General features: G+C 42.9%; 1 protein-coding gene and 1 long non-coding RNA gene across 2 annotated transcripts in view; both read left to right on the forward strand.

Moving 5' to 3' along the window:
* The window catches only part of LOC111249724 (uncharacterized), a 126,215-nt gene that overhangs the window by 25,179 nt on the left and 74,294 nt on the right, over positions 1 to 26,742 (forward strand). The gene's annotated exons all lie outside the window — the stretch shown is intronic.
* Positions 779 to 26,404, forward strand: LOC147755888 (uncharacterized). The gene is made up of 3 exons (XR_015325529.1): positions 779 to 793; positions 3,641 to 5,005; positions 25,512 to 26,404. It is a non-coding gene; the product is annotated as an uncharacterized LOC147755888 (long non-coding RNA).

A 26,742-nucleotide genomic window follows, 5' to 3' on the forward strand; every position in this document is an offset into this window, starting at 1 on the left:
CTTACTGCCATCCTCTCACATTAGCATTATCGTTTCTATCCAACGAAAGCATCATTGATTTTGATCCGAATTATCGTCTTACCGATGTATTGAAAGTTGAAACGGATTGAAGGTGTTTAATGGACTCGATGCACCTGCATAGGGCAGCATTGCATATGCTATTGTTACGTTAGCTGCAGTACAACCAATATCCTGTTTCGAAGCAAATAAATATAATGGAAAAAGTTATATTTTCGCTATAGGCTTACGTGCAAGAGTGATCATCCCGGTAAAACGCTTTTAATAATGATAAACGTCATTGTTTTCAGTTATTTTCACGATGAGTCATTTTAACGAACGAGTTAATGTTTGTTGCATGGCAATCAATAATACCCAGTCGTGAAGGTTTTACTTCTTTCCTTCACAGCTATGCTTTGCCTCCCAAGGCGAGGTCATCTACAAGGCGAGCCTTTCCTACACCGATCCACCGAACTTACGACTTACCTGTCAACTTGTTAGCTTTAAAAGGCGGGCTCAAACGTGAACACTTTTCTATTTACAAATTCAAATGTTAGTAGGGACACGTAGCAACAGTATCGAAAATTGCTTTTACGACAGTATGACGTAGAACACCTTTGGCCCAGTACCTGAGTGCTACTGCTAAATCAATCGTAAACAGTCGTCCTTTTCGTTTTACGAACCTGATTGTTTTCGAAGATCTGCAATCGAGAAGTGCGTGGCTGGTGCCCAGCGTTACTACGACCAATCAATGTCAATATAGAATTGGTAAAGGATTATCGTTGCCTCATGACAGGTATTAAGTAAATAATTAACATTGGCATACGTTCAACGAGCTGTACAGTTACCTAATTTACCATTTTTTTCGGTTAACGACACGCCATTGGCAGAAGTCTTCTCTAATGGAACCAAGGTCCAAATTTGTTGAAATTTATTTGATTTGTCCTCCAACGAGTTGATTGGATCAGGAGACTTGATTATAGCAAAATATTTTGCATTTACTGCAAACTAAATTCCCGTACAATAATATGCCAGCTCAGGTACCTTATGTATTAGTTTGTGGGAAAATTTATGTTTGGGTGAATCATTTTGCTTCAGCTTCTGCACAGCTACATAGAGGCGAACGTATTCATCGAAACCGTATAGCTTGCTACCGAGAAAATTTTTCGTATTTCTTTGAAAAATCGGGTAGATTGAAGATTGTTCGAAAGTTTAACTATTATCTAGTTTAACTGTTATATTTTGATCGATCGACACCCACCGGCGCATTTACTCGTAGCTGACAATGAGCCTTTCAACGATCGCTTATTGCAATATTTGTTCCTTAGTTGGCTGGACGGGGAATTATATACCTCTAAATCTTTTACCAGCGAATAGTTTTTAGATAGCAAACAATCCCCGGGTGATTTTAGTCATGAATATGTGTGAGAGCGAAAAGAATCCCGAGTAATCTACCCTTACTTGCCCCGCCAAAGATGCCTTAATTCGCCCGGCTCCTTAATTAATCAACTATTTATTATATTTTCAAATTTTTCATTACTTTATTCCGTCTCATGGTAGTATACTTTATTAACGGACATGCATGTATTTCTCTTATGTCTGGATCACGAGCGTGTGCTGCAACTGTTCAGAGCGGCGCCAAATTTGACTATGGCTACTTATATCTGTTCACGCTTTTTTTTTTTTTTTTTTTTTTTCTGGCCAAAGACGATACTCGTTCATTCAACCAGGGCATAATCAAATGGTCCCGAGACGCTGTTGACTACTGCGAGACATTTCAAGCGCTCTTTATGACCCAAGGGCGATCTGATGGTGGGCGCCATTTTTACGTTTAACTGGAGCGTACGATTGGAATATTTTAACGTACTGTAGTCTATTATGTATTTTGTTTGATTTTTCGTCCTCGACATATTCCGTATTATTTGTTTTGACTTCATTGACATTAGAATCGCCTCTGGAAGCGGAGCAATAGACAACCGCGAGTCATGATCATAACTATACCCTCGATTATCATTAGCATTTTGTAGATGTCACAAATACTGATTAATGCTGACGCATCACATATATAGTGATGATCACTTCTTCAGAAGTTTTAGTAATAGTTTTCCTGTAAAATGTTTGTTAATGGCCATATCCTGCTCGAGCTGAATCCAGAATGTATCGGAACCTATCTACAAAGATGCACCGCTTCACATCGTCCCTGTTTGTACATGCTATGTACACGAACCTTTTTCCGAATGCGGACCAACTTGATATAGTTCGCCATATATGCTCATTGCCAAGGGGTCGGGGATGGGGTGGGGGGCAAAAAAACGTGTTCGGGTGATAACGTACTACTGTCCACCAGAGAGGTAACTAGAACTACATTCGTCAAGGTCGCTTGGTGATCGGCGAGTTTGACTTTCATTTTACTATGTCTCGTTTGTGACATTTACCTCATTTGATTCCTCCTCCTTCACCGTAGTACCTGTTTTTTATCGTCGGTGTTCTAGTCAACTAAGTTTACGCGACGCTTCTCCCATGTGTAGCTTTTCATCCGTCAAAATTGGCTACGTTATATTCTGTCTGAAGCCACTGTTTTTCATGTGGACGTATGAGCTGACGTTTCTATCATGACAGAGACTTGAACAACCGTAATTATTCCGTATAAATCATCTAGCGTGATAATCATTAATAGTATAAAAGTGACAATACTATTTGCGTATTCCATATGACGGATGATCTAGTGGCTGGGTGTTTATGGCGTGCCTTGAAGGAAGAACCGGAAAACAATGAACGAGTATTAGCTAAACAAGCGGAACTGTTAATGATACACGGCTAACAATTTTGTTTCACGTTTTTTATCATTGTATTTTTCCGAAAGCACATTCGTACTTGTGCCTTTAGGTCACCGTAACAGTAGCTGTGTTTTTTTTTTTTACTACAATGAGAACTTTATTAAAGCCGATACTTCGCATGCTATTTATAGTACAACTCGATACAAACAAAAGTAACGGAAAATATGATGAACTTACCTTTCCCGTTGTTCGTTTAGACGCTCATTATAATAGGTCATACAAGATGAATCCTAATCTTGTTCTATTCAGTTTGTAGCTCGTGAGCGTCCATACATTTTAGCATACTACATATATATCTATATACGATAAGTAATGCATTTGTTGGATTTATTTTCTCCTCTTATGTCGCTCGGCAGTACCGGCTGACCACTGCTACAAAACATCAAGTGATTTGGCCGACGAGTAACGTTAAACAGAAATATAGATATATGGACCGAAACACTCACTCTAACGATGAAAAATGATTACGGCGAGTGCAAAGCAGATATCCAGAACCCCGATTAAATTTTTTGCTGAACTAAACAAACCCCAATGGCCCAATGCAGTAATTTAGCCATTGTATAGAACTATTAATGAGCTAGCCTATTGCAATTGTTAATATATTTTGTCTCATACGATCTTTCCGTCAGACCTGGCCAGACAAGATGGCCGCAAGACGTCACACGGCGGACGCGACACGCCAACATACCTAGCCTTTTTGATCGTACCCGTCCTCATAACCAGATACGAATGCAATGTAACGTAAATACGCACGTATCAGTTGCTTTCTCTTATGTACTCCCTCCCACTCCCCCCACCTTTCTTAGCGGATTCCTATCTGCGACCGCTGCCCGTCGTGGCAACGATTAGGCCAATAGTGACAACAGGATAGCCAGAAAATCAGGGCTAACGACCTCAAGGACAGAAGTATGTGGTGATCGGCGCTTCGGTCGTTGTTATTATTGTTGTTTTTGTAGTTTTATAGCTGCCATTAAAGCGAACGGAGCCCGCTAATCAGTGCAATGGAATACTATAGAGGCATTGCACGCGCGCAGAAGCGAAGCTCCAACAACCGAGACGACAACCGTACTGCGTCCGAACCAGTGTTGGCGCCGTCGCAATAAAAAGGCCGCTGCGTAGAGGAGATTTCTAGCGCTCATTTCTGAATGGATTAAGGAGATGACGGAAAGGTGATGTAATGGAACGCTAATAGATTGCGCATAGGAGCAGTCGACTGGTAATGCGCCTCTTTAATGTCCCATTGATACTATCGACATCGGAGGTCTCGAGGATTGGCCGTTTTCCCAGTTGTCAATCACTGTCCGAATGCCGTCTTCCGCCGAATTCAAGACAGCCCCTTCCTTTTCACTCGTAGTAACAGCCGTCTTTACGCCTACTTACGCAGCAGCTGTCTCCGCTGTTGATGCTTGTCTGCAATCGTCGTGACCTTGGATCTGGACTTGGCTAAGGCTGCGGCCTGGAACGAAGCTTCACTTCACTGCTAGCCGCTGAAAAACATACGCAGAAAAGAAACGGACAGTTTCTTCAGCTTCTCCATACCGTTTTGCTGCTTTGCAATGGTTCACTTTCATCCTTATCGTCGTTACTTTGAACTATGAATGCTGTCACCTGATGATCTTGTTGCCAATACTGCTGCTCCTGTTGTTGTCGTTATCGGTTTTCGTCTCCTATTCTACTGTTCGGACAATGCGATTGTTTCTTTGGCTTCCCTTGCCCCCTCCCAAGATCCTCTACGCCCGGAGAGGGACGCAAATGGTCACTGGCATCCAGTAGCTAGCAGACGACGGCGGTGCACGTTCGCCCTTAGATACAGCGACAACGACACTGAAGACAACAACAATGGCGGTGGCGACTGCTAGATCCACCATAGAGATCTCTACTGCAATCTCATCAAGTAGCAATGAGCTTCAATCAGTCAGTCGCTCAGCAATGACTTACTTAAGTAGTAGTAGTACTATTACTGCTGTTCTCGTTGTTGTCGCGGCTGTTATCGTTGCCGCAGCCGCCAGCGCTCACGGTGGTGTTTTGGCAGTCTCGCAAACGTCTGACCGCAGCCACGATCCGAGCGATCGGTACCGCCGTTGGCGGAACGTCGTCACGACGTTTTTGCTGTCAGTATCTGCTGTTTGTCCCCTCAAGCGCGGTACCGCGGATGGTTTCGTAGCACAGAGGTAATATATAGTAGCAGTAACAGAATTGTTATTATGGCATGTATATAATAGTCGGTGTCTCTGATAATGTGCCGTCATCGTTTTGCCATTATATTAGTACTGGATAATAGATTTACTCGTTTAGTTACGCGTTAGCTTTGCGACGTCCAGACGAATCACGCAGAAGACGTGAAATTAAATTAGGGCGGGTGAACGCGCTTGAAGCTGCGGCGTGTTTGATCACTCCGGTCACCAGTAAGCGATGTTATGCGTTTGCGTAGTTTCGTTTAGCCTAGCTTGATCATTATTATGATTGCACTCAGCAATAATCCTGAAAAATCTAAGAATCAAATATGGCGGACGCGTAGATGGACCTGATAGTTCCACTAAATCTAACAGTTACAATGCTCGATGCTGTCGTAGTGCATTATTCTTTCGTCCTCAAATCGCGCAGTTAATGGATGGAAATAAAATCAACCCTTTACGGTATTGTGTGCTATAAGTATCGTATTGACGATTAACTTTTTCCTGTTGCCAAATACGCGGCTTGTATGCCGTATACAATTGGGTAGATTTTGCGTGACGAGATAGATAATCGCTAGCGTAACCCAATAAGGAACGAAGCCTAGTTCAGGCATTGGCTATTACGAAAAGATATTAATTAATTTCGGATATTGGGAGTCTTTTCTTCTGTGTAATACAGACGTACTTGCAGATTTGATCGTCGGTTTCATATGTACATGTGTGTTTCTGTGTCGATATTATGTATTCTCACATGCGCTAGCTTAGACAGACATTCATTAATAGAATACAATTCATTTGCATTCACGTGATCAGGATTTATTAAATAGTTAAAATGCGTGGAGTCATTCGGTGCTGGAAAGACAGATTTGGCTGTCTGTTTAGCAGAATAAGCGTAGATGTACACACTTGAAAGAGCAGACGACAATAATTTCTCTGATTATGTCGTACGCGCATCCGCCTCGGGCTGGAGAAGTGAACTAACTGAAACGCAGTTAAACGATTAGTATGTCATCGCTAGTAATAATAGTTATAGCAGTCGTAGTAGTTATACTGGTTAGAAATCCGCTTGCTAACGCATTGGTAACAATGCTTGTCTATTAGATCTAGGGATATGTGACGATTCGAAATTGGCGCTTTGTCTTCGCGCTGGAACGAGCCGCCGACCGAATCGGCCAATACCTAATTCAAGTAGTAGTTTAACTTAGATTAGACATTATCGAGATGTACTGAGGTCTTTGGCGAATTGTCGTTGCCAGATAACAGAACTTCACCAACAACCGTGAAATTAATTAATTAAGAAACTTTTTTTATTTAGGGAACAAAAGGTGCTATTGCAATATAAGACATTGGTTTCGGCTGTCTATGATATTTTATGCTGGTCGCATACGGGACAAGCCTGTTCCATTATGGCATCGTTACGGTGTCGTGTTGTTGTCAGCTTTTTTCATTGTCATATTGTATTGTTATCAGCTACCTTATTTGAGTAATTGAAGAATGACGCCCTAACCTATGGTGAATTAAACTGGCTTGTCGCTAACTAAGATGAGGAATGTTTTCTCTAAAGAAAGTAGTAATAACTGAAGAAATAGAAAAAAAAAAAGTTAGACATATCTCTTTCTAGATATATATAGGAGTATCGAGTTGTCAATATCGATTGATATTGGAAATGACCTTTAATATATTGGATGAGTATCGCTGTTAAGCGGAAACGCAGTCAGCATCAAGTAGAGTCCGATTGATCACGGAGTTATCTTCTAGGCGATTTACGGCTCAAGAAGTACAATGACCGTTTCTACAAGTTATGCCAGCCTTTGAAAACGGTGCATGTCGTATAGCGTTGTAGTGTGTGAGCACCCCATACATAAAATACACAAATGAACCTCGAGCATGAAGATAAAAACGATACCAAGGTGAAGGATCAAAGACCATTTTCGTCCTCTCCGATGTTTTGAATTACTTACCGCAGTTCTAAGATAAGCATGCTTCCATTTTGTTACAATTATTTTATCTTAAAAATACATTCCGTTTCACTTTAATATGTACTAAACCGTATTCGCGGTACCAAATAGAGATCCACGATTCTCTGTTTAGCTGGCGCACTTTTTAATTGTTTAATCCAATTTATTTAGGAATTGCACGACACTAGATCATCTTTGATAGAATAAATTTTTTAGTTAACATTATACTGAAGCTCAGTATAGGCGATTGATGAATCCTTGCTTGCTTGGCTTTAATAATTTGCGGTATTATTAGAAAAATTACCTTCCGACCAAACTTCCTATGAACGAAGGTTAGCGTGAAGTCCATCAGAGATGTTTAGCTCGCTGGTCACTCGGAAATTTGTTTCATTAGAGATAGCCCAAACATATTAGTTCGGCCCCAACGTATCGGGGTTCCATTAACGTGCTTTTCTACTTGGGCCCTGAAACTTCGCTAGCAGAGACCCCCCCTTGCTCAGAGTAAGCACAGAGCGACTTTATGGGCAGAATTTTACGGAATAGCTACGTGTAAAGCACGTCTAAGTTTTTCAGCACTATGACAAACATGCATTTACGTCGAGCCCGCTGAACAGTGTCTTCGCCCACTTACAACTAAGCTAGACAAGAACATCAGGACCGATGTTGCCCCTGTTCCTTCCGCCGTCGAGTTGATCCTACACTATATAATTAGATATTATTGTCATGACTGCTTGTAATATTATGTTGCTCAATATCTTAACTCACAGCAAATTGAAAGCACGATTCGACCTACGAAAATCGTTTATCGAAATTGTGTAACACTGATTACTGTCGCCGCCATAAACGATCTAATTTCGGCTGGTACGCCAAAACAGCCGTGGCTGAAATCTTGTTTCTTTCTTGAAATCTGACGTTGCGTTAAACCGTAAGATCAGTTAGTGGTGAATAAAAGAGACATCTAACGGAAAACAATATGTATCTAACAAACTACCGTACGGCATTCGGATATGGTCTCGCGGATGATCTATGATGAAAACAGAACAGTGCCTAACTTTATATGCAGAGCTACGTGTAGCTCTACAATCTGGCGAAAACTTTTGTCAAGTTTGATAAATGCTCTTAATATAGAGATCTCTATTTCTCTAATGCTGATTGATATAAAAAGTGCAAGTTTTCTCCACACCAGATTACGCAAAGAACTAAGGTGGGCTATGAAACAAATACAATACTGGTGGTATTGCCACCGCATTTGCAGAGCACATATAAGACGAAGACGTCGTACCTGAAAGAGATTTTTGGAACGCGGCGTGGTGTTTTTACATGGTTATGTACGTCTACTGTGTAATACAGGTAATTTGCTTATTTATAGTTAGCAGCGACAGCAGATTATAATGGGGAGGAGTAGGCAAATTGTAGACAAGAAATTTGCAAATCTACTTTTTCTAATGCTGAGTGATACAGTGAGTCCTATTTTTCCGCACCTGACGGCTACCTGCATGTCGCCGTTTTGCTTACGGACCGACGGTTACCTACACAAATACAATAGTTGATAACATATAGTATGACAAGCAGAAACGTCTAGCCGATGGATAATTGATCAAATGTCTGTCTGTCTTTCAGACAGAGCAGCGTTCAGGGGTTACAGCGGTTTTGGCAGTAATGTATCATTAATATGCACACGTTACGCCTCTGTTATAGACATCGTAGGCAGTAAAAGCTTGAAGTCCGCCGGCATTTCTGCAACCCCCCAGCTAACTGCTTCTGACATAGACACAGGTCTGCAAAGGCTACAATATCAATTGTGAGATGTGCTAGGAGCCGGACTATCAGCCAGCCGTGATCCCGGGCGGAGAAAATGCAAGGCGATAAAGAAAACGGTCAAAAAAAACTAGTCGTGGAACAACCGGTGCATATTTTCAGACGAGGAACTTCTTGCAGCCAAAGTTTTTTTTCGAACTGATCGTCGTAGTCGTTCTAGTTGACATCATACCCCTGTGGAGTCCTTCACTTTTTTTTTGAAGATCGCTTGCTCACAGACTTTTATTTAACTTCTGTCTATTAACATAGCTGTTATGATTATATAATGCATGCAATACCGTTAAATATTTGCATGATAGGATAATACCATGATGTCAGTGATGGCAATAGTGATTTTAGAATGATAATATCCATTGGCTTAAATTCATTAATCTGATGTCGATTGTTCATGAAGCGCGGCTCGCGAAGAGAAGAAGAGTTCTAAAACACTTGAAAGAAATTGTGCTCAATATTAACCGCGGACCCTGAACATGTACAGAAGACTTCTGCCCCATCTTAGATTCCCTCTAATACTAAACAACTGTTCGTCCGACTGTTCAGGCCCTTATTTCGTCGTGCGTCAAAATGCACGCACTTTTATGCTTTTTTTTTTATGTGGGAGCAGTGCAATGCGCGTACGTGTTTAGTCATTATCTGAAGGCGACTTCGACGTACGTACGTCGTGAAAGTGTTGTAACCATACAAAGCCACGCTCGAATCATGCAAATAAGTCCGCACGTAGCTATGGCTTCTCGGTGTTGACGAGACAGCGTTTGCTATACTGCTCGAAGCAGCTGATAACCGTAACACCCAGTAAAAACCAGTAACCAGTATCAAGCCAGTAAAAAGATGAAGAAAGTAGAAATGAAGGGACATAAATGCTAATCATATCGGTTGAATGTCCAGCGCTTTGGACCATGTCGCAATTTCCTAATTTGATTCGAGAACTCTTTAGGGCGGCGAACGAGCTCTCAATGTCAAATCGAACGGGCGGAGGCCTATTATACAATAATATTTTACGAAAAGGATTTTGGCTAACGCTACGAAATATTTGATTGATATCCACTAACTATAATAATTTATATTCATATACTGTCATTGTATTACTGCATAAAATGTCGATAAGAGTGGCTCGCCCGTGTCGCATGTTATTACCTGTATTATTATTACTGTTGTTACTTAGTCAAGCCTTGCCCAGAATAATGGTTGCTGGGTTTTCACACAAGGAACAAGCTTTTCTGCTACAGAACCCACTATACCGACCACTTCGGCCAGACGGCCAGCAAAAAGTAACGATTGACAGAATTAGCTTCTGCTTTTTCTATACGTGCAGACTTTGCCCAACGGAAAAGATTACCCACAACGGTCCGCCGATGGGTGCCTTTCAGCTTCTACCCCGATCATGGTAGAAGGTATTGGCGTTGTATTTATATGCCAATCGATTCCATGGAGGGTCGTGTCCACATAGATAGCTGTTGGAAAAAAACAAAGCTCATTTCTGGTTTTTTGTGCTGTGCATGAATAACCGCGAGTAACGTAGCGCTTCTCGTGGCATGAATGAACTAGGAACATGTACGGTGCTCCCCTCAGAATACAAATCGAACAAGGAGTCCTCATCACTTGTAACTAGACGTATTAGTTTTCCTATAGCGGAGTGTGGAGAGCAGGGTTCAATTTCAATCGGAGGAGTATATGGAGATGTATGAATATCTTAGTGTCAGTCGTGTCTTTTGTCAGGGACGTGGAACGTGGCAGCGAAAGGGGAATGGATATCTACGTAGCCTTAGATCGTTCCAGATTTTCCTTTTCCGTTCGTAAAAAACAGAGTCGTGTAGAACAACGCGGAATGTCAAATGGTATTGTCAACCGATATAACTCGGCTGCGGGAAACATAAAGGAAGCAGCACTCAAACGTACGCACTCCCGTAGACCTTTCCTTAGCTTGATATTTCGCAAAGCAAAATAACAGCTTCACCTTTATATGAGGGTGACAGGCAGCTTGTGAAGGCCTGGCAAGCGCATCGATTTGTTCGATGAATAATAATAGTAATATTTATAGACGTCACTGCTATTCTTTCTATTTGGGACGAGTAGCCCAGGTAATTGCCGGCTGATGCTAGTGAAGTGCTTATATAAAGATGGACATTAGAAAAGCGAATTCAACAAACATTTTGCTGTTATATAACAGTTGGTACAGTTACAACTGTGGGGGGAGAATGGCAATCAATCGTTCCATAGTTTCTGCTTCGCCTTTTTCCCTCACCTGTTGCCACCACCCACCCCACATTTTGCAGATCTGTTTTATGGAGCGGGGGCAATCGCATCACATGCACATCTGTCAGATATAACGATGCGACTTACTACTCAAAGGTGACTCGCTGATTTTTAGCTTATCTCTTGTGCATCTATGTATAAATATTCTATAGATACGTGTGATGATGTCGCAGTTCTTTTTCTCTCTATGGAGTTGGGCTAAGCACAGTGGTACTTCGTATAAACATTACGAATCGGTTACGATTCTACCTGTTTTGAATCGTCTCGCTGATAAAACAATATACGTTTATATACACCTCACACCTTTCCCTGATTACTGTCATTATCACTATAGACCAAAATTCCAAATGTTATCCGGTATCGATGAAATGAGGTGCTGAAGAAGCCCTGTTGACACCTTCAATTCACCAATTCTATGTCTCACTCTATCAATGAAGTAATTTCGAGTTCATAACAAAAGCGCCTAACTGTATTTGCCAATCTCCGTTCCACTGAGACAACATAATAATGTCTATAAAATTTAGTAACCCTTGCGCGCTCCGCAAATGCACTCCGCTCATTGCTGAACCTCTTAACCTACAGCAAACGTTGATCGTGCTAAGGTACATGAATTGTTCCCATGTTTGCTCCAGTATCAGCCGTTCAGGTCAAGCCCACGTCTCTGCGGTTGCGCGCTCCAGACGCAGCTGTTTCTGTCTTTGTTTTAATCGAGCGCTACAAGCATTTACGAATGCTAGCAGGGGAAGGTATCGCTGGCAGACGCCGCCACAGCTGTCGGATATAACTAATGCAAAAATGGACACGATAGACGCACAATGCCACCATTAGCCGATACTTACCACAGTCCGTCCTCGTTCACTGTCATCTAGTTCAGAAAACTGTTTTCTAACTAGGATTGGGTATCGCTGGTAGATGTTTGTAGTCGACGATACGCTACACCGCCTACTTGCAGCTAAACTCAGAATAGTACATCTTTGCTGACGGTGCAAAGAAAACAGCAAACGTAGGCTCTGCAGAGCCTTCCCCTAGGCTCCAGTGTTTTGTCATCGAATTTTCGAAAACTACGCGACGCCAGCCCTAAGTGGATGTTATGTAGAGGCTGGCCAAATGGTATTATCAGGTTAGGTAAAACACTCCTTAGGGTCTTTCGGCATAGCGACTGCTGGAAGGGGCTAAAGAAAACCGTCATCACGATTGACGCGATCAAAGCGGAGTCCACAGTAGATATGCGTTATATGCTACCGACCGCAGCGACAGCAATACGCCAACAGTGATCACCATTGAACTAGATTGGACCAGCGACCGTTGCGGTAACGGTAGATAGTAATGGTTAGGGGTCACCGGCGTGGCAACCTGTCTAATGTTAACTGTTGGCAAAATCGCGTTCACTAATGCGCATTTAAGATATTACGCGGCATTCAATATCCAGAAAATGGATTGTGATGAGTCCTGTGTGGCAGCCTGAATGCGGTGGAAAAACGATCGGTGCAAAGCAATAAGTTATCGTGTAAGACACATTGGTGCGCTAATTTGAGTCAGCAATGGTTATTAGGGGCTGGGGACGGGGCAAGAGGCAAAAGCATTCAGTAGCTTTGAGTAGTGTGGAACAAAGGATTTCAGAAGGCGGCTAAGTATGAATAAATCTTTGATTTCGATACACTTATTGCCGCCTTGAGCTCTAGGCCAGCCAAAGCACTCAGAGATCATAACTGCACCAGTAACCGTATTATCGGTTTACGACAACTGAACACTCATGTGTATGTATTTTTAATCGAAGTATCCCGACTAAACACTGATTCGTCTAAACTCACACAAACAACACATTATTACAACAAATATTAACGACAACCGTACAGATAGGCAGTTTACTTGTACCAATCTAGAAAAGCCTCTGTCTCCATAAACACGCATTCGATGGTACGCCGCTACTTCCTGAAGTCTTCAACTCTCACCGCCCCCTTATTTCTTTGTCTTTTTCGATGTCAAATTATTCTATCCAAAAATCAACATTTTGTAAATCGACGCAAATCACGCCAGGGGGAAGCCAGCTAAGAAACACAAGATTTCTTGCTATCGTCCCGTTATCACAAGATGTTATCATATCATTGATTTCTGCTGGCGTTTTCGACGGACTGAGCCGTTGTCCCAGCGGGGGGTGCTACGAGAAACCACCACAATCCATCTACCTCCTATCGCCCCCTTTCCTCGTTAGTGACGACCCGTGAGTGACTTTTGTGCTTCTACAGCTGTCCCATCGGATGGCCGACACTGACTCAGAGACATCGATGAGATAGACTCAGGTAAGTGTCAGTCAATCTGACCATGCATTGCCCTCTAGCGTCGACAATGTTTTACTCGACATCGCAATGCTCACCGATGCTGACGAGTCCTCTCGGAAGCTACGTACATTTTCTCCAGCTGACTAACAAGGACGAGCATCATGATCGTATCGGTAAAGCAGACTGGCGAAAAAGTCAATTCGGTGTAGGGAGTGCGTTAAATTACTTTTATCTTTCGCTACATATCGGCAATGGTTGTTTTTACATCAAATATAATGGCGTAGATTTGCCTTCCTAGGTACCGTTTTAAGCTGCGCATGTGGGAGTTGTTGTTCTTTATGTAAATTTATGTAATCTGTGCATATCACGGATGGTACTGAATGGCAAGGTTGAAGGATAAAGCGCATTTCAAGGCGGCGTCTCTGTATGTCGACAGTCGTCGCTGTTTCTAATGTTTTGCAAATATATGCAGCAGTACAAGGAAGAATTTCGAAGATAGTAGTCATAACTAGCGAAGCTGCCGCCGGTGGCAGTCTCTAGGAAACTTCCGCGAGGCTGCTGAAATTTATAGTTACTTCTCCTACACGTCATTACTTCGCTGTGTGTATGTGGCGTACCACATGCATCACTCCAGAAAGTGGTAACAGCTATTGAAGTCGTCAGATCTTAACGAAGATTACATAAGAATCGTTTGCATTGCTTCTTCTTGTTTTAGCTGCGTATAACTTTAGATAAAGTTATAGAAATGCGTAGAGATAGGTAAGACTGAGTTGGCCTGAATCTGGTTGGCTTAATGGGAATATTGCTTCGAAACTGACTAGGTGTTCCTCGGACATCTCAAAGCTATACAAAAAGGCTCCTATTTTTCAATACTCAATGAACATCAAATTGTAAACGCTACGACGTGAGGCTTCTATCATAGATAAGGTTTCCCCTGTCTAAGAATAACCTTTTAATCGAAAGTCGTATCTCTCAAGAGAGCAACAATACATTGTATTAGAATCTTCTCACAATAGAGGCAGAGAAAGGAGCGACTTCACCCACAAACCTCAAGAAGTTGGCTTGGGCCTTATTGTGTTATACAATACAAATCGACAACAGACATGAACAACTTGACTTTCTAGATTGTGTCGGCAGAAAGGCACTCATCTTTCGAGAGTCCAACAAAAAAGGTCACTCCTTTAGACACTGAAGGGACTAAGCCCAGAAAGGGGCGACAGAGAGACTTCGTCCCACTAGCAACGTTAGGTTTTATTAAGACCAACTGTAACTAAAGCTAGTCCCGCAGTGCATCGCTACGACCGACTCTCAACAGTGTAGCAAGCTACAGAGCACTACAAAGACGAACTCTTAGAAACTGAACAGAAGGACAGACCACGTCGAAGTGCGACACTGTGCATAACAGATGGATCTTGTGGCTGGCCGTGACGATGACTTCAGCTCGAATCGTCGGGCCCATGATGGCAGGACCTCGGGCGAGGATGCCTGCCTATTGACTCTAACGGCGGCATATGTCACGCCCTGGTGTAGGAGACGTTTGTATCGATGCGCATTCTAACCAACATGTGTGCATCTGCTACGATGAAGCGATGTCCCTCGACTTGTAGCTAGCTTTTCAATGGTTCTAAGAGTTTCGAAGAGTTCTATGCCAGAAGGGAGGATAATTTTCTTTAAACTAACTGTTATATTATTGAAAGCTACAGTAGTTGTAGGAGTCACGTAGGAGTTGAACCGTTGGCCGACACCCATACAGATCGATGATAATCCCAGATAGATTTAGCTTTATTTTGCATTTCTATAACACGATATATTTAGACACATAGTCGTGCTTGCGATTGGAAACCTTATCCTTTTTAAGCACACGGTAATATGAAGAACAATTACCTGAATCTACATATTGCCCTTGGGTACCGTTGGAAGATGAAATATCATTAACTAACGCTTGATTCGTTTACTATTCGCTAACCTACACACGAACTGTTCCGGTGCATGGTAATACCAAGCCCTGAACGCTGCTATTGAAAAAAGCTCAAATGAATAGTACATTACCGACTGCCTGTAACCTTATCGAATGGGAGGGTGGTCTTTACGGTAGAATAGATACTATTCATTTACGGATGATACAATTCATAATAATATAGTACCAATTTGGCATTCTCCAAGAGCATCTTGCATCGAATATACTACTAATCCGGCGGCGTGTGACCTATCCTAGCCCTGGTGAATCTGTTCTATATTCTGTTCGGCAGAAACAGTCCAGATACCGTCTTGCTGGGTTGTCCATTGAGAACATGGACATAATACTGGTCAGCACAATATTACAGCATACAGGTTTTGCTTCCCAGTTGAAATCAGCCTTCGAAAGTCGTAGCGACATACCTTGATCGAAAACATTGAGCTCTAATAAACGACCCAGGAACAGAATCAACATGTCGGTCTCGGGCTCCGGCCTTTGGCCGATGTCCGTTAGATGTCGGCGGGAGATAGAGTTGACATCAAATAAACTTGTTCAAATCGAATAACCACCAGACTAGTAGCGAAACACCATTAGGTTTAAAAACCCTGGTGAAAATTTGGCAGAATATGCACGCTGGTTGTTTTATATGGCAGTGTAATCTCAGCCATTGTTGTCCAGCGGCAATTTCCATTATGCTCGATCTCTAGATTCCACTGATATCATAAGAACATAACAGAGTAGGACCTAGGGAATCTAGGCACACCTTAAGTCAAGCCAAAGGTCAGCTTCAATTTGTTACGGATAACGATCATGGCCATTAGTTGGCCATTGCGAACTTTCTATAAGCGAACAGCCGAGTTGACCTTTGACGCTGCCGACTTCTTTTTTAGTTAGAGGATAGAAATGCAGAAGCGATTGTTACAGCGGCGACCAGTTCATGATGTTGCTTCCGGTAGCGGTACCGCTTAAAACATGTTATCAGCACAACACGTTATGCAACGGACTACCCTAGATACGATACTTCTCAGAATAGTGCAATCAAGACTAGTATGAAAACAAATTAACTCATTCGATAACCGGGGTTTTGGGCGCCTTTTCATGCTGTTTGACATTTTGATGGAGAACATTAAAGAACGAGAGAAAGCGACGAGTTTTAGTAGCAGTCTCACTATGATCCGCTGCATGACGTTCCGGACCAATCTTTTCTTTGTTTAATAGTTGGCAACTAGATTGCTAATGAGAGTTACATCACTGGACGACTCCCGTGTAGCTGGGTCAGGCTGCTATGTATTCTACAATACGTGCAAGCTATATAAGTGAACGGTCTCGTATTGCCATACACAATCCGGTCTCACAAGGGTCTTATTGTACTCTTGCTCTTCGTCGCTTTCCTTTCGTACGACCACTAATGCCAGTCCTGTTAACCAGCCTTGAGTCATTTAACGACAAAGATTAAGAACCCGGAGCCAGTACGGCCTCGGTACAAAGGAGTAGTCGAACGCGCATTTAGCAGGGTACAAGCGTTCAGTTACATGTCTAGCGCTCAATCTAACCTACAGTAGTTGGCAACACGCACGGTCAGCAGCCGGATGCGATGCCCGTCGATGCTGTGTATCGAGTAGAAAGACCAAATATCTTTTAAACGATTCATCATTATATAAATATAGGCCCGGAGCAAAACTTTTTACCCTTCATCTAGACCCCCTACACTTTAGTGGGATTCGCAGAAAGGCGTACTTTTCCGAAGCCGCCGCTTTGCGTCGAATGATTTTCATCAATGCTTCATTCCAACAGAGAACTGTATATATAGATATTGCATTCTGGTCTTGATAGGCTTGCCATCCTTGACCGATACGATTCTATCAACCCCTCGAACTTAACGTCAAAATTAGATCGACCATAGTAGACATCGCCCAGACCTTAACTATGCTAACTTTTGCCACAGATTGTCACTCCTTCTTATGGCAGCCGTAACCAAAATTTCTCCTACTGATATCATAATCTTCAATATTTACATCTGGTGGTCAAAACAAGCACGAACCGACGGGCGCTGGCGAGACAGCTTGCAGTAACATGGCCGTGTTGTAACGGTCCAACTTTGCAGTGGCCAGATAAAGCGAACGAACAGATTTTAGGTGAATAAGAGGAATTGTTGGGAAGCGATCATTGTCAGCACATACTTGGCGAAACCCCCATAACATGTAGATTCTAGCTGAAAAGTGGCTTCCACATACTCATACGCGCTGAATACCTAGAGCAAAGGCAGGCTAATCCCTGTCTAATTTTTTCTAGTTCTCTAGTAGATCAATCTGGTTAACTGCGCGCGTAAAAACGCGTTAAGTTGATTTCAACCGATATTTTCCACCGTCTGAGCCAAGCGAAAAAATCGCTTTATTTTGTCTGCAACAGTCCACAAATATATCATATAGCAATAATAACCTGAAAGAAAGACCCATTCTGGGTTGCTATTTTTACAATATACACGAACACAAATGTACAGACGTGTGAGCGGCCCTGTTTTTTGCTCAAGGGAATCACCTATTGGATTAACAAATCGATCCGTTTGTTGGTCATCGTTTCGGTTTCGAGGGCCGTTTTTTAACAGGGCGCAGGTGTCGCCTATGAATTTGGCCGGATACGCAGATATTCCCCGTTGGGCACATAGGGTTAATGGACCCGCTGATCTGTGCGCTCCGGCTGCTGTAACTACATCCCGCGCACATTTTATATCCGAATTTAGTCAGTTAATCGTTTTTCGAGCCCATCTCAGCCTTTATCTCGAGCCGTCCTAGCTAGCGCCGTGCTCCATCGAGCACAGGACTAGTTCGCTCATATGCTAGAGTATAAGCACATGCACAGGTTTTTGTCTTCCCGCCGTACGTGTGTTTCGTTTTGATGGAAATCCGCAAACCAGATGAATGGCCAGATCGTGTATCGCACATCAGAAATGGTTATAGCCCCGGGGCTTTGTGCGCGTAACCGGCATCATCGTCACCGCGTCAATAATCATCAGCAGCTCAATCACGAACCGTTCGCATCGACAACGACAGTTCGTCCAGTTCAGACTAGCGCTTTTTACTACATTACACGTTATGGCCGTATGGACTAGAAGTAAACGAAATAAAGTTCCTACCGCCTATAGCATGGGTGGGTGCAATGATGCGTGAACAACTTTGACAGCGCCACCGTTTATATTACGACTCTATCTATATTAGAAAAGCGAAGGAGATACGGAGCTATAGCCATTAACTACATGTTGCCGCCTTCATATCCGTTGCTCTCTTTTGTATCAGCGAGTCAACGCTGTTGTCAGTCGACGGTCGCGTAGAGGTTAGCTAAGAAAAGCATTACAGAAATACAAATAATAGCAATATTTGTAATATTTGGTAATAGACAGGGGTGTGAGGCGGCAACGGGCAAACCTAAGGCTAGGTATTGTGAAGTTCCGTTCGAAGGTATAGGTTCGATATTGCGAGTTGGCGAAGTGCGGGACGAGCATTCATGTAGCAATAGTATCTATCAAAGATGTCATGACGTTTCGTTATAGATATATAAGCTAGAATAATGTCAGAAGCGATAGCGGCAACATGCACTGTGTTACCGCTGGTATTGTGGGGTGCTGAGATAGTATAAGGCTAAATTGCGGTATAATAATTTTGAAATATCAGTAGTATATGATACGATCAGGCAACATTCATGTACATGCTGCTCTGAACGGTAAAACTGTGATTTTTAACAGAAAAAAACGTATTGACTTGTTGCCATCTGTGATACGAACGACTAGCTCTTTGCGAACATCAGATCATTCATGGGTTTTTAGGTTTTCGTCACTGAAAAGTGGCAATGTTTACTGTGTCTAACCATTAATGAAATCGCAGGCTTGATGTGCTGTCAATGCAAATCACTACCATTTGATAGACAAGCGAGATGCAAGAAATACTTATCGAACATATCTGCTATAACCCACAGTGAGCTGACTCACACAACAGTTGCCATCATGGCGGTGGCTTGCGTTTTTCAACGTAACGTAAAAAATTCTTTTTTTTTTTTTTGCAATAACACTCTTGTTCCTTTACCTTTATTTCTTTTGATGTGAGGTACCGCTGAGCCTGTGATTCACCTAAACATATAACAACATACTGGGACTGTGACTGGGATTGTGAAGCCCACTTTCTTTCGATTTCGGCCGATGTCATTTTTTATGGGTCCGTTTTAAATAACGTACACCGGGTTAGTGTGCACGTCTTTGTCGCGAGGATACTGCTGTCCAATTGATTATTTCGCTGAAGTTCGTAAAAGCTTCGCTGATCGCCTAGCCGTTCTAACAACCCGTTGCCGGATCTGTTTGTTGATGCTTGCGACCGCCATATTCCGGGCATTCAGAGGGTTTCAGAACGTCCAGAAAAAAACGACAGCGACCGTCATACGGCCAATCCAATTTCGATTCTGTACCTATTGTTCTGCCCTGGCGTCCGTTGCTGCTGCTGGTTCGCACCTTTTTCTATCGCGCACTACGTGCACGTCCAACGGATCTTCATGCTACTACAGTATAGATTGCATAGTGGAAACAGTTCGAGCAGAAATCAGAAAAGACTGAGAGGAATAGGCAGACAGGTGGACAGATCGACAGACTCATAAAAAAAACGTGTGAAGATCGAAGCCCGACACGGTGTCGTAACAACGGAAGCAGAATCAGACACGACCGCTAATGTACAAAGCGTACAGACGCAGCAACACGAATCGGGCAACACCGCCGTGGCGTCAAGGCGTTAAGCGCACTTCGGCGATTTTGACTTTACGCAGTAGCGCATTTGTCACCCCGTACATCTCGTGCGTATAGACGTACCCGCTTGTTATTCTAGTGCAGAGTTCAAAGACGGATTTGACCCGTAGTTCTTCTGTCGGAGCCCTCTGCTTAGTCGACAGTCGAAGGCACGCAGGGAGACATGAGACAGGGACTATTCTATAATCGTCTGAGTACACCTCCCTCTGTTGTTCGATTGTGAATCGTAAGAAATCGTACGAAATCTTCGTACACAATCCCGTGCCACAATCCTCTGCAAGTCATTGTGAACAGAGATATTTGTACCTCATGGGATTTAGGAGTTTTTTGTGCTGGCCCGTATGAACGGTTTCATATGCGACCGACTTGGTTGGATACGAGCGGCGGCGATGCAAAACTGAGAAACGCCGCCGATCCCATTAATCAGCTAGGAAGAAGCGACGGCGAAGAGTCTGAGCGGCAAAATCAAGCCGGATCCGGTGACCGGGCAATCAGCGACGCGAGCCCATCTTCGCCTCGTCTGAGGGCGGATATAGACTTGTTTAAGCAAGACAATAAACGTGACAGTGTCTTCATGGGCGGCGAAGGTGCAGTCAGTAGGCAATGGACGGTATCAGTGGTGAAACGGGCGTCACAAGTTGCACGTCCGTACTGCTGCCACGCGTGCTAATTTGTGCATCATCCATACGCATGTCGTACTGTGCCTCTCTGGCACAGTTAGTAAATGGAGGAAACGAACTCATTTTCCAGAGTCGGTTGGCAGGCGATGCGGCCGCGGTGGCGGCAGCAGCAAATGTTTTGTTGTTAAACTCTTCTTTTAGCATTTAAATCGATCCCGGTTGGCCCGAAATAAGACTGGTTTTCTATTGGGCGGATAAATCTAGTTTTTAAAAATGGATAATGCGGAGTCAGTTCTATGTGAGAAATTTTCGATACTTGATTTTTACATTACAGTACGTGTTCTTGCGAACTTAAACAAATGTGCTTTAAGTTGCTTTCAGCTATGAAAGGATTAGGATCAGAAGGAACCAATCTGATACTCGCTAATTGATTTCGAATACATTAGTTGCTTGCTTTATCCATGCTCTTCAGAACGGAGTCTTCCATTTTTTTTTTTTGGTTGGCTATACAAAACGATATTTATCTTCATAAGGCCTTATTTGCTATTCCGAAACAATGTTCGGTCACTTCATATGAGCGACGCACAAACATCTATAGGAATATCGCCTCTGCACTGCAATCTGTCATACCCCCCATGTTCTTTCTCGTCTAATCAGTACATCATTATGACGGACTTATGCGTCAACTGCCAACCTCAATATACAAAGGAGAGCCACAATCCAATGTAATGCCTAAATAGCTACAGACGCTGAAAAAATCAAACGAAAATCCATATCGGTGCGACTAAACATGTGCACGAAACAGCGTGTGGTATTATATAGAAAGGCAAATCTTCCGGCGCATTATGCGGTCTTCCTGTATCTTTGTTAATTGCTTACCAAGTACGCTCCCGACTTTAACCAGAGAATAACTAAATTAGTATAAGGCTGTGAGCCTGCAGATCTTATTTCGTATGAACTAGAAAAGGTTCTACATACATATATAATTTTTTTTGCTATAAAATGTCTGAATTTGATTGATAAACGATTTGGTGATTCCAACTGCCCATGTGGCGGCGATCATTGGCCCGATGCCCGGGCACAGTTGTTTTATGTTTCTATCTCCGCAAACGTAAAACCGAGTGGGCTATTTCGTTCTAGGCGCAGCGAGCGTTTCTCTACGCGATGATCGTTTTGGCCATTATATTGTGCACGTTATGTATGTAGCAGTGACAGGAATGGTCGCCTGTTCGCTAGCGGACGTTCCACGATCACAGATAGTTCACACGCCATCTAAAGAGCGAGAAAGAAACAATAGAAGTTACTGTGCTATCAACTTTAGCTTTACACCGCAAAATTTTAAAAAGGGGAGTTTTTATTTGAAACTAGTTATATCATTGTGCTGAAGAAAGTGTCCTACGTTTTCCAAGGCTGTTTGCTCCTGCTATGACGGTCAGGGTATTACGAATACTCGTGGTAGAAAACCGTAGATTTTTTGCTAAATTTAAGTGATTACTGTAGTAATAATAATAATATTTATGTTGAATCATAAGATTCAGTATACGTATACACAGCATCACTTGGCGAACTGATGGAAATTTGTAGCAAAAAAAAAAAAAAAACTACTCTTATTTCCAATGGGCCCATTGCCGGTCTTATTCATAGGCGAATGTGCAGGTCTACTAGTCTCAATTCAACGTATAGGTATTGGTTCTTCCTTCTTCCGACGATGGCCCCGCTTTGCTCGTAACTCCATCTCACGGTTTATACTAAAAAAGTACTCAAACACCATAGACGCCGTCAACATGTTCCTTATACAGAAATAGCCATATAGCAATAAGGTGTGGCGGTAAATAGATAAAAAAAAAAAAAAAGCTCTCCTCGATATATCTATACAAGCTCTGCACTTACTTTTACTCTCTCTCTGTTTTGTTCTATACGTTATATACGAATAGATAACAATCTATTGCAACGTATGAAAATGCTCATGATGGCACTGCATCGGCCAAATAAGCTACACCGATGCGCGTTCAATTACGCTGCAGTCTCCAGTAGCAGCAGCTGGAATCTAAGACCAGACTGGTGTGATGATCGGTCGATTGGAACGTACTAATTCCCTCGGATACAGCAGCTGTTCTGGTGTCAGATCCTATAACGAAGATCAGAGACAAACATACAGATCAAAGTTTCATCTCACGTTTTCGTTGCCATTTCTGCATGCATGCCAAAAAGTAGCACTAACAAAAGAGGGCGCAATGCCAAGGCTTTTCCCCTGGCTATCTCTGGCTAGGACGACTCATAATCTAGCTTCAGTAGCTAGCAGCAACGGCAACCTTACCGTTGAAGTCATGTTACCGCTACGCCTCCGGCTGTTACCACTGTTGTTTATAGTCGTAACGAAACCGATCAACAAAGCGAAATGGCCCACGTCGAAGAATAGCTACTATGCAGCTGCCGGCAAGTGAAGCGGAAAGGCACATGCTGTTGACAAGATAGGCACTGGCAAAGCCGCTCTGCCTTCGTGCCGAAGTCTCTCGGATCGAAGTATATGTTCGTTCAAAGCGAATCGCTGAATGGTCTAATAGTTGAATATGCTGGGGTGTAAGTATGTTAAGTATGCTGACGTCGGAATGAAGTGGAACGCCATTGACGTATCGACACTGCTGAAACGGCGTACCGGCGCCGTGTCATGTCGGCCTATAGAATAAAAACAGCGCCAGTAATAGCGGCCTAGGAAGACTTCTAATGCTAGCCGCAGTCCGAACGGTTCTAGTCAGCCTGCTCCAACAGCATAAGGTGCAACTTCGTCCGCGTCAATCGAGTACACCGACTCTGTGCGAGAGTCGGAAAGGGGCAGCGACACTCTACATAGACGGAAGTGGACAGATGTAAATGAGGGTAAGTGCATCTACAAGTCGAATCCGCTGAGTGAGACATTCTCGTATTGATAGTCCATTGGGTTTATTGTCTGACACGGGAAGCCGGTAGCGTCCCCTTTCGTTGCTTTATTCAGCACATTCTATAACGTAATAGTAAAAGTTACTGCGGCGCATATTGAACGTGCATCAAACGCTTTATATCATGCGCGCGCGCGAGCAAGAATACGAGCAAACATACGATAAGGTGTCGGATATATAGGCAATTTTCATCATATGAGAAAACTTTATCTCCACAAATTTAGTGGATGGTTACGGAGGGTCGACCAAAAAGGCAGGAAGGGGTCAATGAACGAAACAAACGAGGAGACAATAGCGGCGGGCAAGGAGGGGGCAAAAGGAGAGGCAAGCGGAAAGCAAAAAAAAAAAGGCAAGAGAGTTGAGAAGAGAGGTAAATGGTGACCCAAGGAAGAACTCGAAGAAGGAGGTAAAAAGGGGAGACGAAGAAGATGGCAAAAGGAAAGACCCGAAGCGAGGGAGCGAACAGCAGAATATAAGGAACAGAGAAGAAGGCGAGCGAGCTCGAACAACGGGAGACGGGTCGCAACGAACACGGACGAATTATGTAAATCCGAAAAAGAGCACACAGAATAGAGATATTTATAGATAGAAATCGTGAGCGAGAAAGAAAAAAAGCTGGAAACAACTACTCTTCGAGTGGTTGACGAGCGAAGGAATTGCCATTTTTACCTGATAGAACAGGCTTGAGTGAATCTATTGAGATTGTTAACGTGTGGCGTCATCGTCGACGGTAGCAACAGCAGCTGTGGCCGGAGAGAATAGGAATTGGCTTCGGCTGCAACTTGATGCAAATCACCAACGAAATAAAGGAATACGACGAACAGATCAATGATGATGCTTACTATCGTCGTTTTTATAGTGGCTGGAAAGAATAACCATATTTTTGGTACAAGTGGCGTTTCTTTTATTGTGATTCTTGGCAGGCTCTGTTGCTATATCGCCTAACCAATATCAGTTGGTTTTGACTAATTCTAGCGGTTGGGGTTACCTTGGAGAAAATCGGTGGCTTTATTATCGCGCTTTATTTTGACCAGGTAAAAAAAAAAAAACTACGCTGATGGGTGTATTCGTATGTATATCGTCACTATGGGATGTTTAACCTGTACAGTATGCGTTACGTATAAACGTGTGGGCTTTTTCGTATATATTACATGTCACGGACCCTGCTCGCTGGTCATCTGGCCAATTCTTAAACAGTAGAACGTGGTAAATTTGGGCTCGTTGTTCAGCTCCCTACCTAACAGATATTCTGTGGGTATGACAATTTCATGAATGATTAGGAAAAATTTTATTTCTGTCATATATATATATATATATACATACAGAGGGAGAGAGAATCGCCAGTGGATTGTGTACTACACTTTTAGTAGTTTTTCTATGTATTTCAAACATGTTGATATAGGTCACTGTGTTTGGGTCTTTCGAACTATTCACAACCTCTACAAGTTCCAACAACTCGATATCTAGATGGTTAAACTTTATCTAAATTACTAGTGTTTGCCTCAACTATACATAATCGAAAAGTACTACTGTTAATATCGAATGGAAAAAAAAACTCAAGAATATCTTTCCATTGGTTCCTTTTGTGCTATTTCGGCGGTTCTCGTTGGGGCATGTCTAATCAATCAAGTTCCTTTCTGTTATTGTTTACCGACCGAATCGTAAATGGGTACAGAATCGATGCAGATTTGTCCTGCCATAACTCTAAATAAATCGATTTTTGGAACAGGTTTGCAACGCGAGTGTAGCGGTTGTTGTCGGCGCCCGGGGGTCGCCGTTGGGGGCTAGGCCGTTCACTGTAGGCCATCACCGCTAACCCAATAGCTGAACACTATACCACTAATAATACGATGCGTTTAGAACTGTTCCTTTAAAGGAGATAAGAGTTTTGCGTTTCAGGTACTTCGTTCGGCTGTTGCTATGATTGTTCTTGCCAAATTATCAAATCTCTGATAGAATGTAATATGGGCCTCTACGGTCTCGGTAACTGCTACGGCGGCTCGTTCACTGCCGTCATTCCTCTCGTTTCGATCAGAACCAAAGCGTTCTACATCTGACAACCACTGCGCTGCTACCGCCGCCGCCGCCGCCGCCGCCGCCGCTGCCGCTGCCACAGCCGTTGGCGTCAATCCAGATAGAACAACGAAACGACACGAAATTACAGCTGAAACTACGACCTTGATGTGACGAAAATAACGTGCATTTATCATTATTCTAATATTACTACCTCGGCTGCAGTCTCCCCAGCGATTTCTAATAGGTTTCGATCTTTCCTCGATTACTGATGTTCAGATGCATAGTACATAGTGATGGCAGAACTAAATGTACTAGCGAAAAGTATTAAGAACTCTTTGAGGGACCACGGCAGAAAATAATAGTTAGCCAATTAGTCGGAATCGAACTGACTATTTATGTAAGCGGAAGTTCCCTTTGTTGTTATAGTACCGGATGGGCTAACACAATTTATACGGAAAAACGCGCACGAAAGAACGTGATAAAAATGGTTGTGTTAATGAATAGGGTTTGTTGAACGTGATGTTATCTCTAGGGTATCTAGGGGGGGGGGGGGGGGTAATTTGGCTTCACGTACGGGGTTGGTGACAAATACTGCGCAAACGCTTTCCTTCCATTTTGCTTATTATCTCGCCCATGTTTCGTTGGCATTTCCTATTCAGGGATCTATCAAATATGAGTTGTCCTGATAATAATAATGTGCGATTCTGCTCACATGAAATAGAGCAGGTTCCTACACAGCGTTCTCAAAAATAAAAAAAAATTTGGTCTTTAACTAAGTTTCTTTGCTTTCAATCGACAGTAGGAAGGGTTCGTGAATCAACACTGCTATGTTTCTGACCGACAAGCGTCGTCTGGAAAAAAAATGTATGTGGACCCCGGAGCTTCAACGATGCGTCTTTCTTCGACGCCAGGCGTTCGTCAGCGACCAGTGGAGTTTCAACGGAACTTTTCTTTTATTATGCTTTACTTTTAACTCCTAGCTTTTGTTGAGTAAGTAAAGCCATCCCACATTGTCAAGCTTGACAATTCCAGTCCTCGTAGACGTCGACGTAGTCGTAACGAAGTCGACCATCCTTACTGCTCGATCGAACTGCTGTGCCTTGAAAAACACAAC

Source organism: Varroa destructor, unplaced genomic scaffold, assembly GCF_002443255.2.
Source record: "Varroa destructor unplaced genomic scaffold, Vdes_3.0 BEIS01000004.1, whole genome shotgun sequence".
NCBI lineage: Eukaryota > Metazoa > Arthropoda > Arachnida > Mesostigmata > Varroidae > Varroa > Varroa destructor.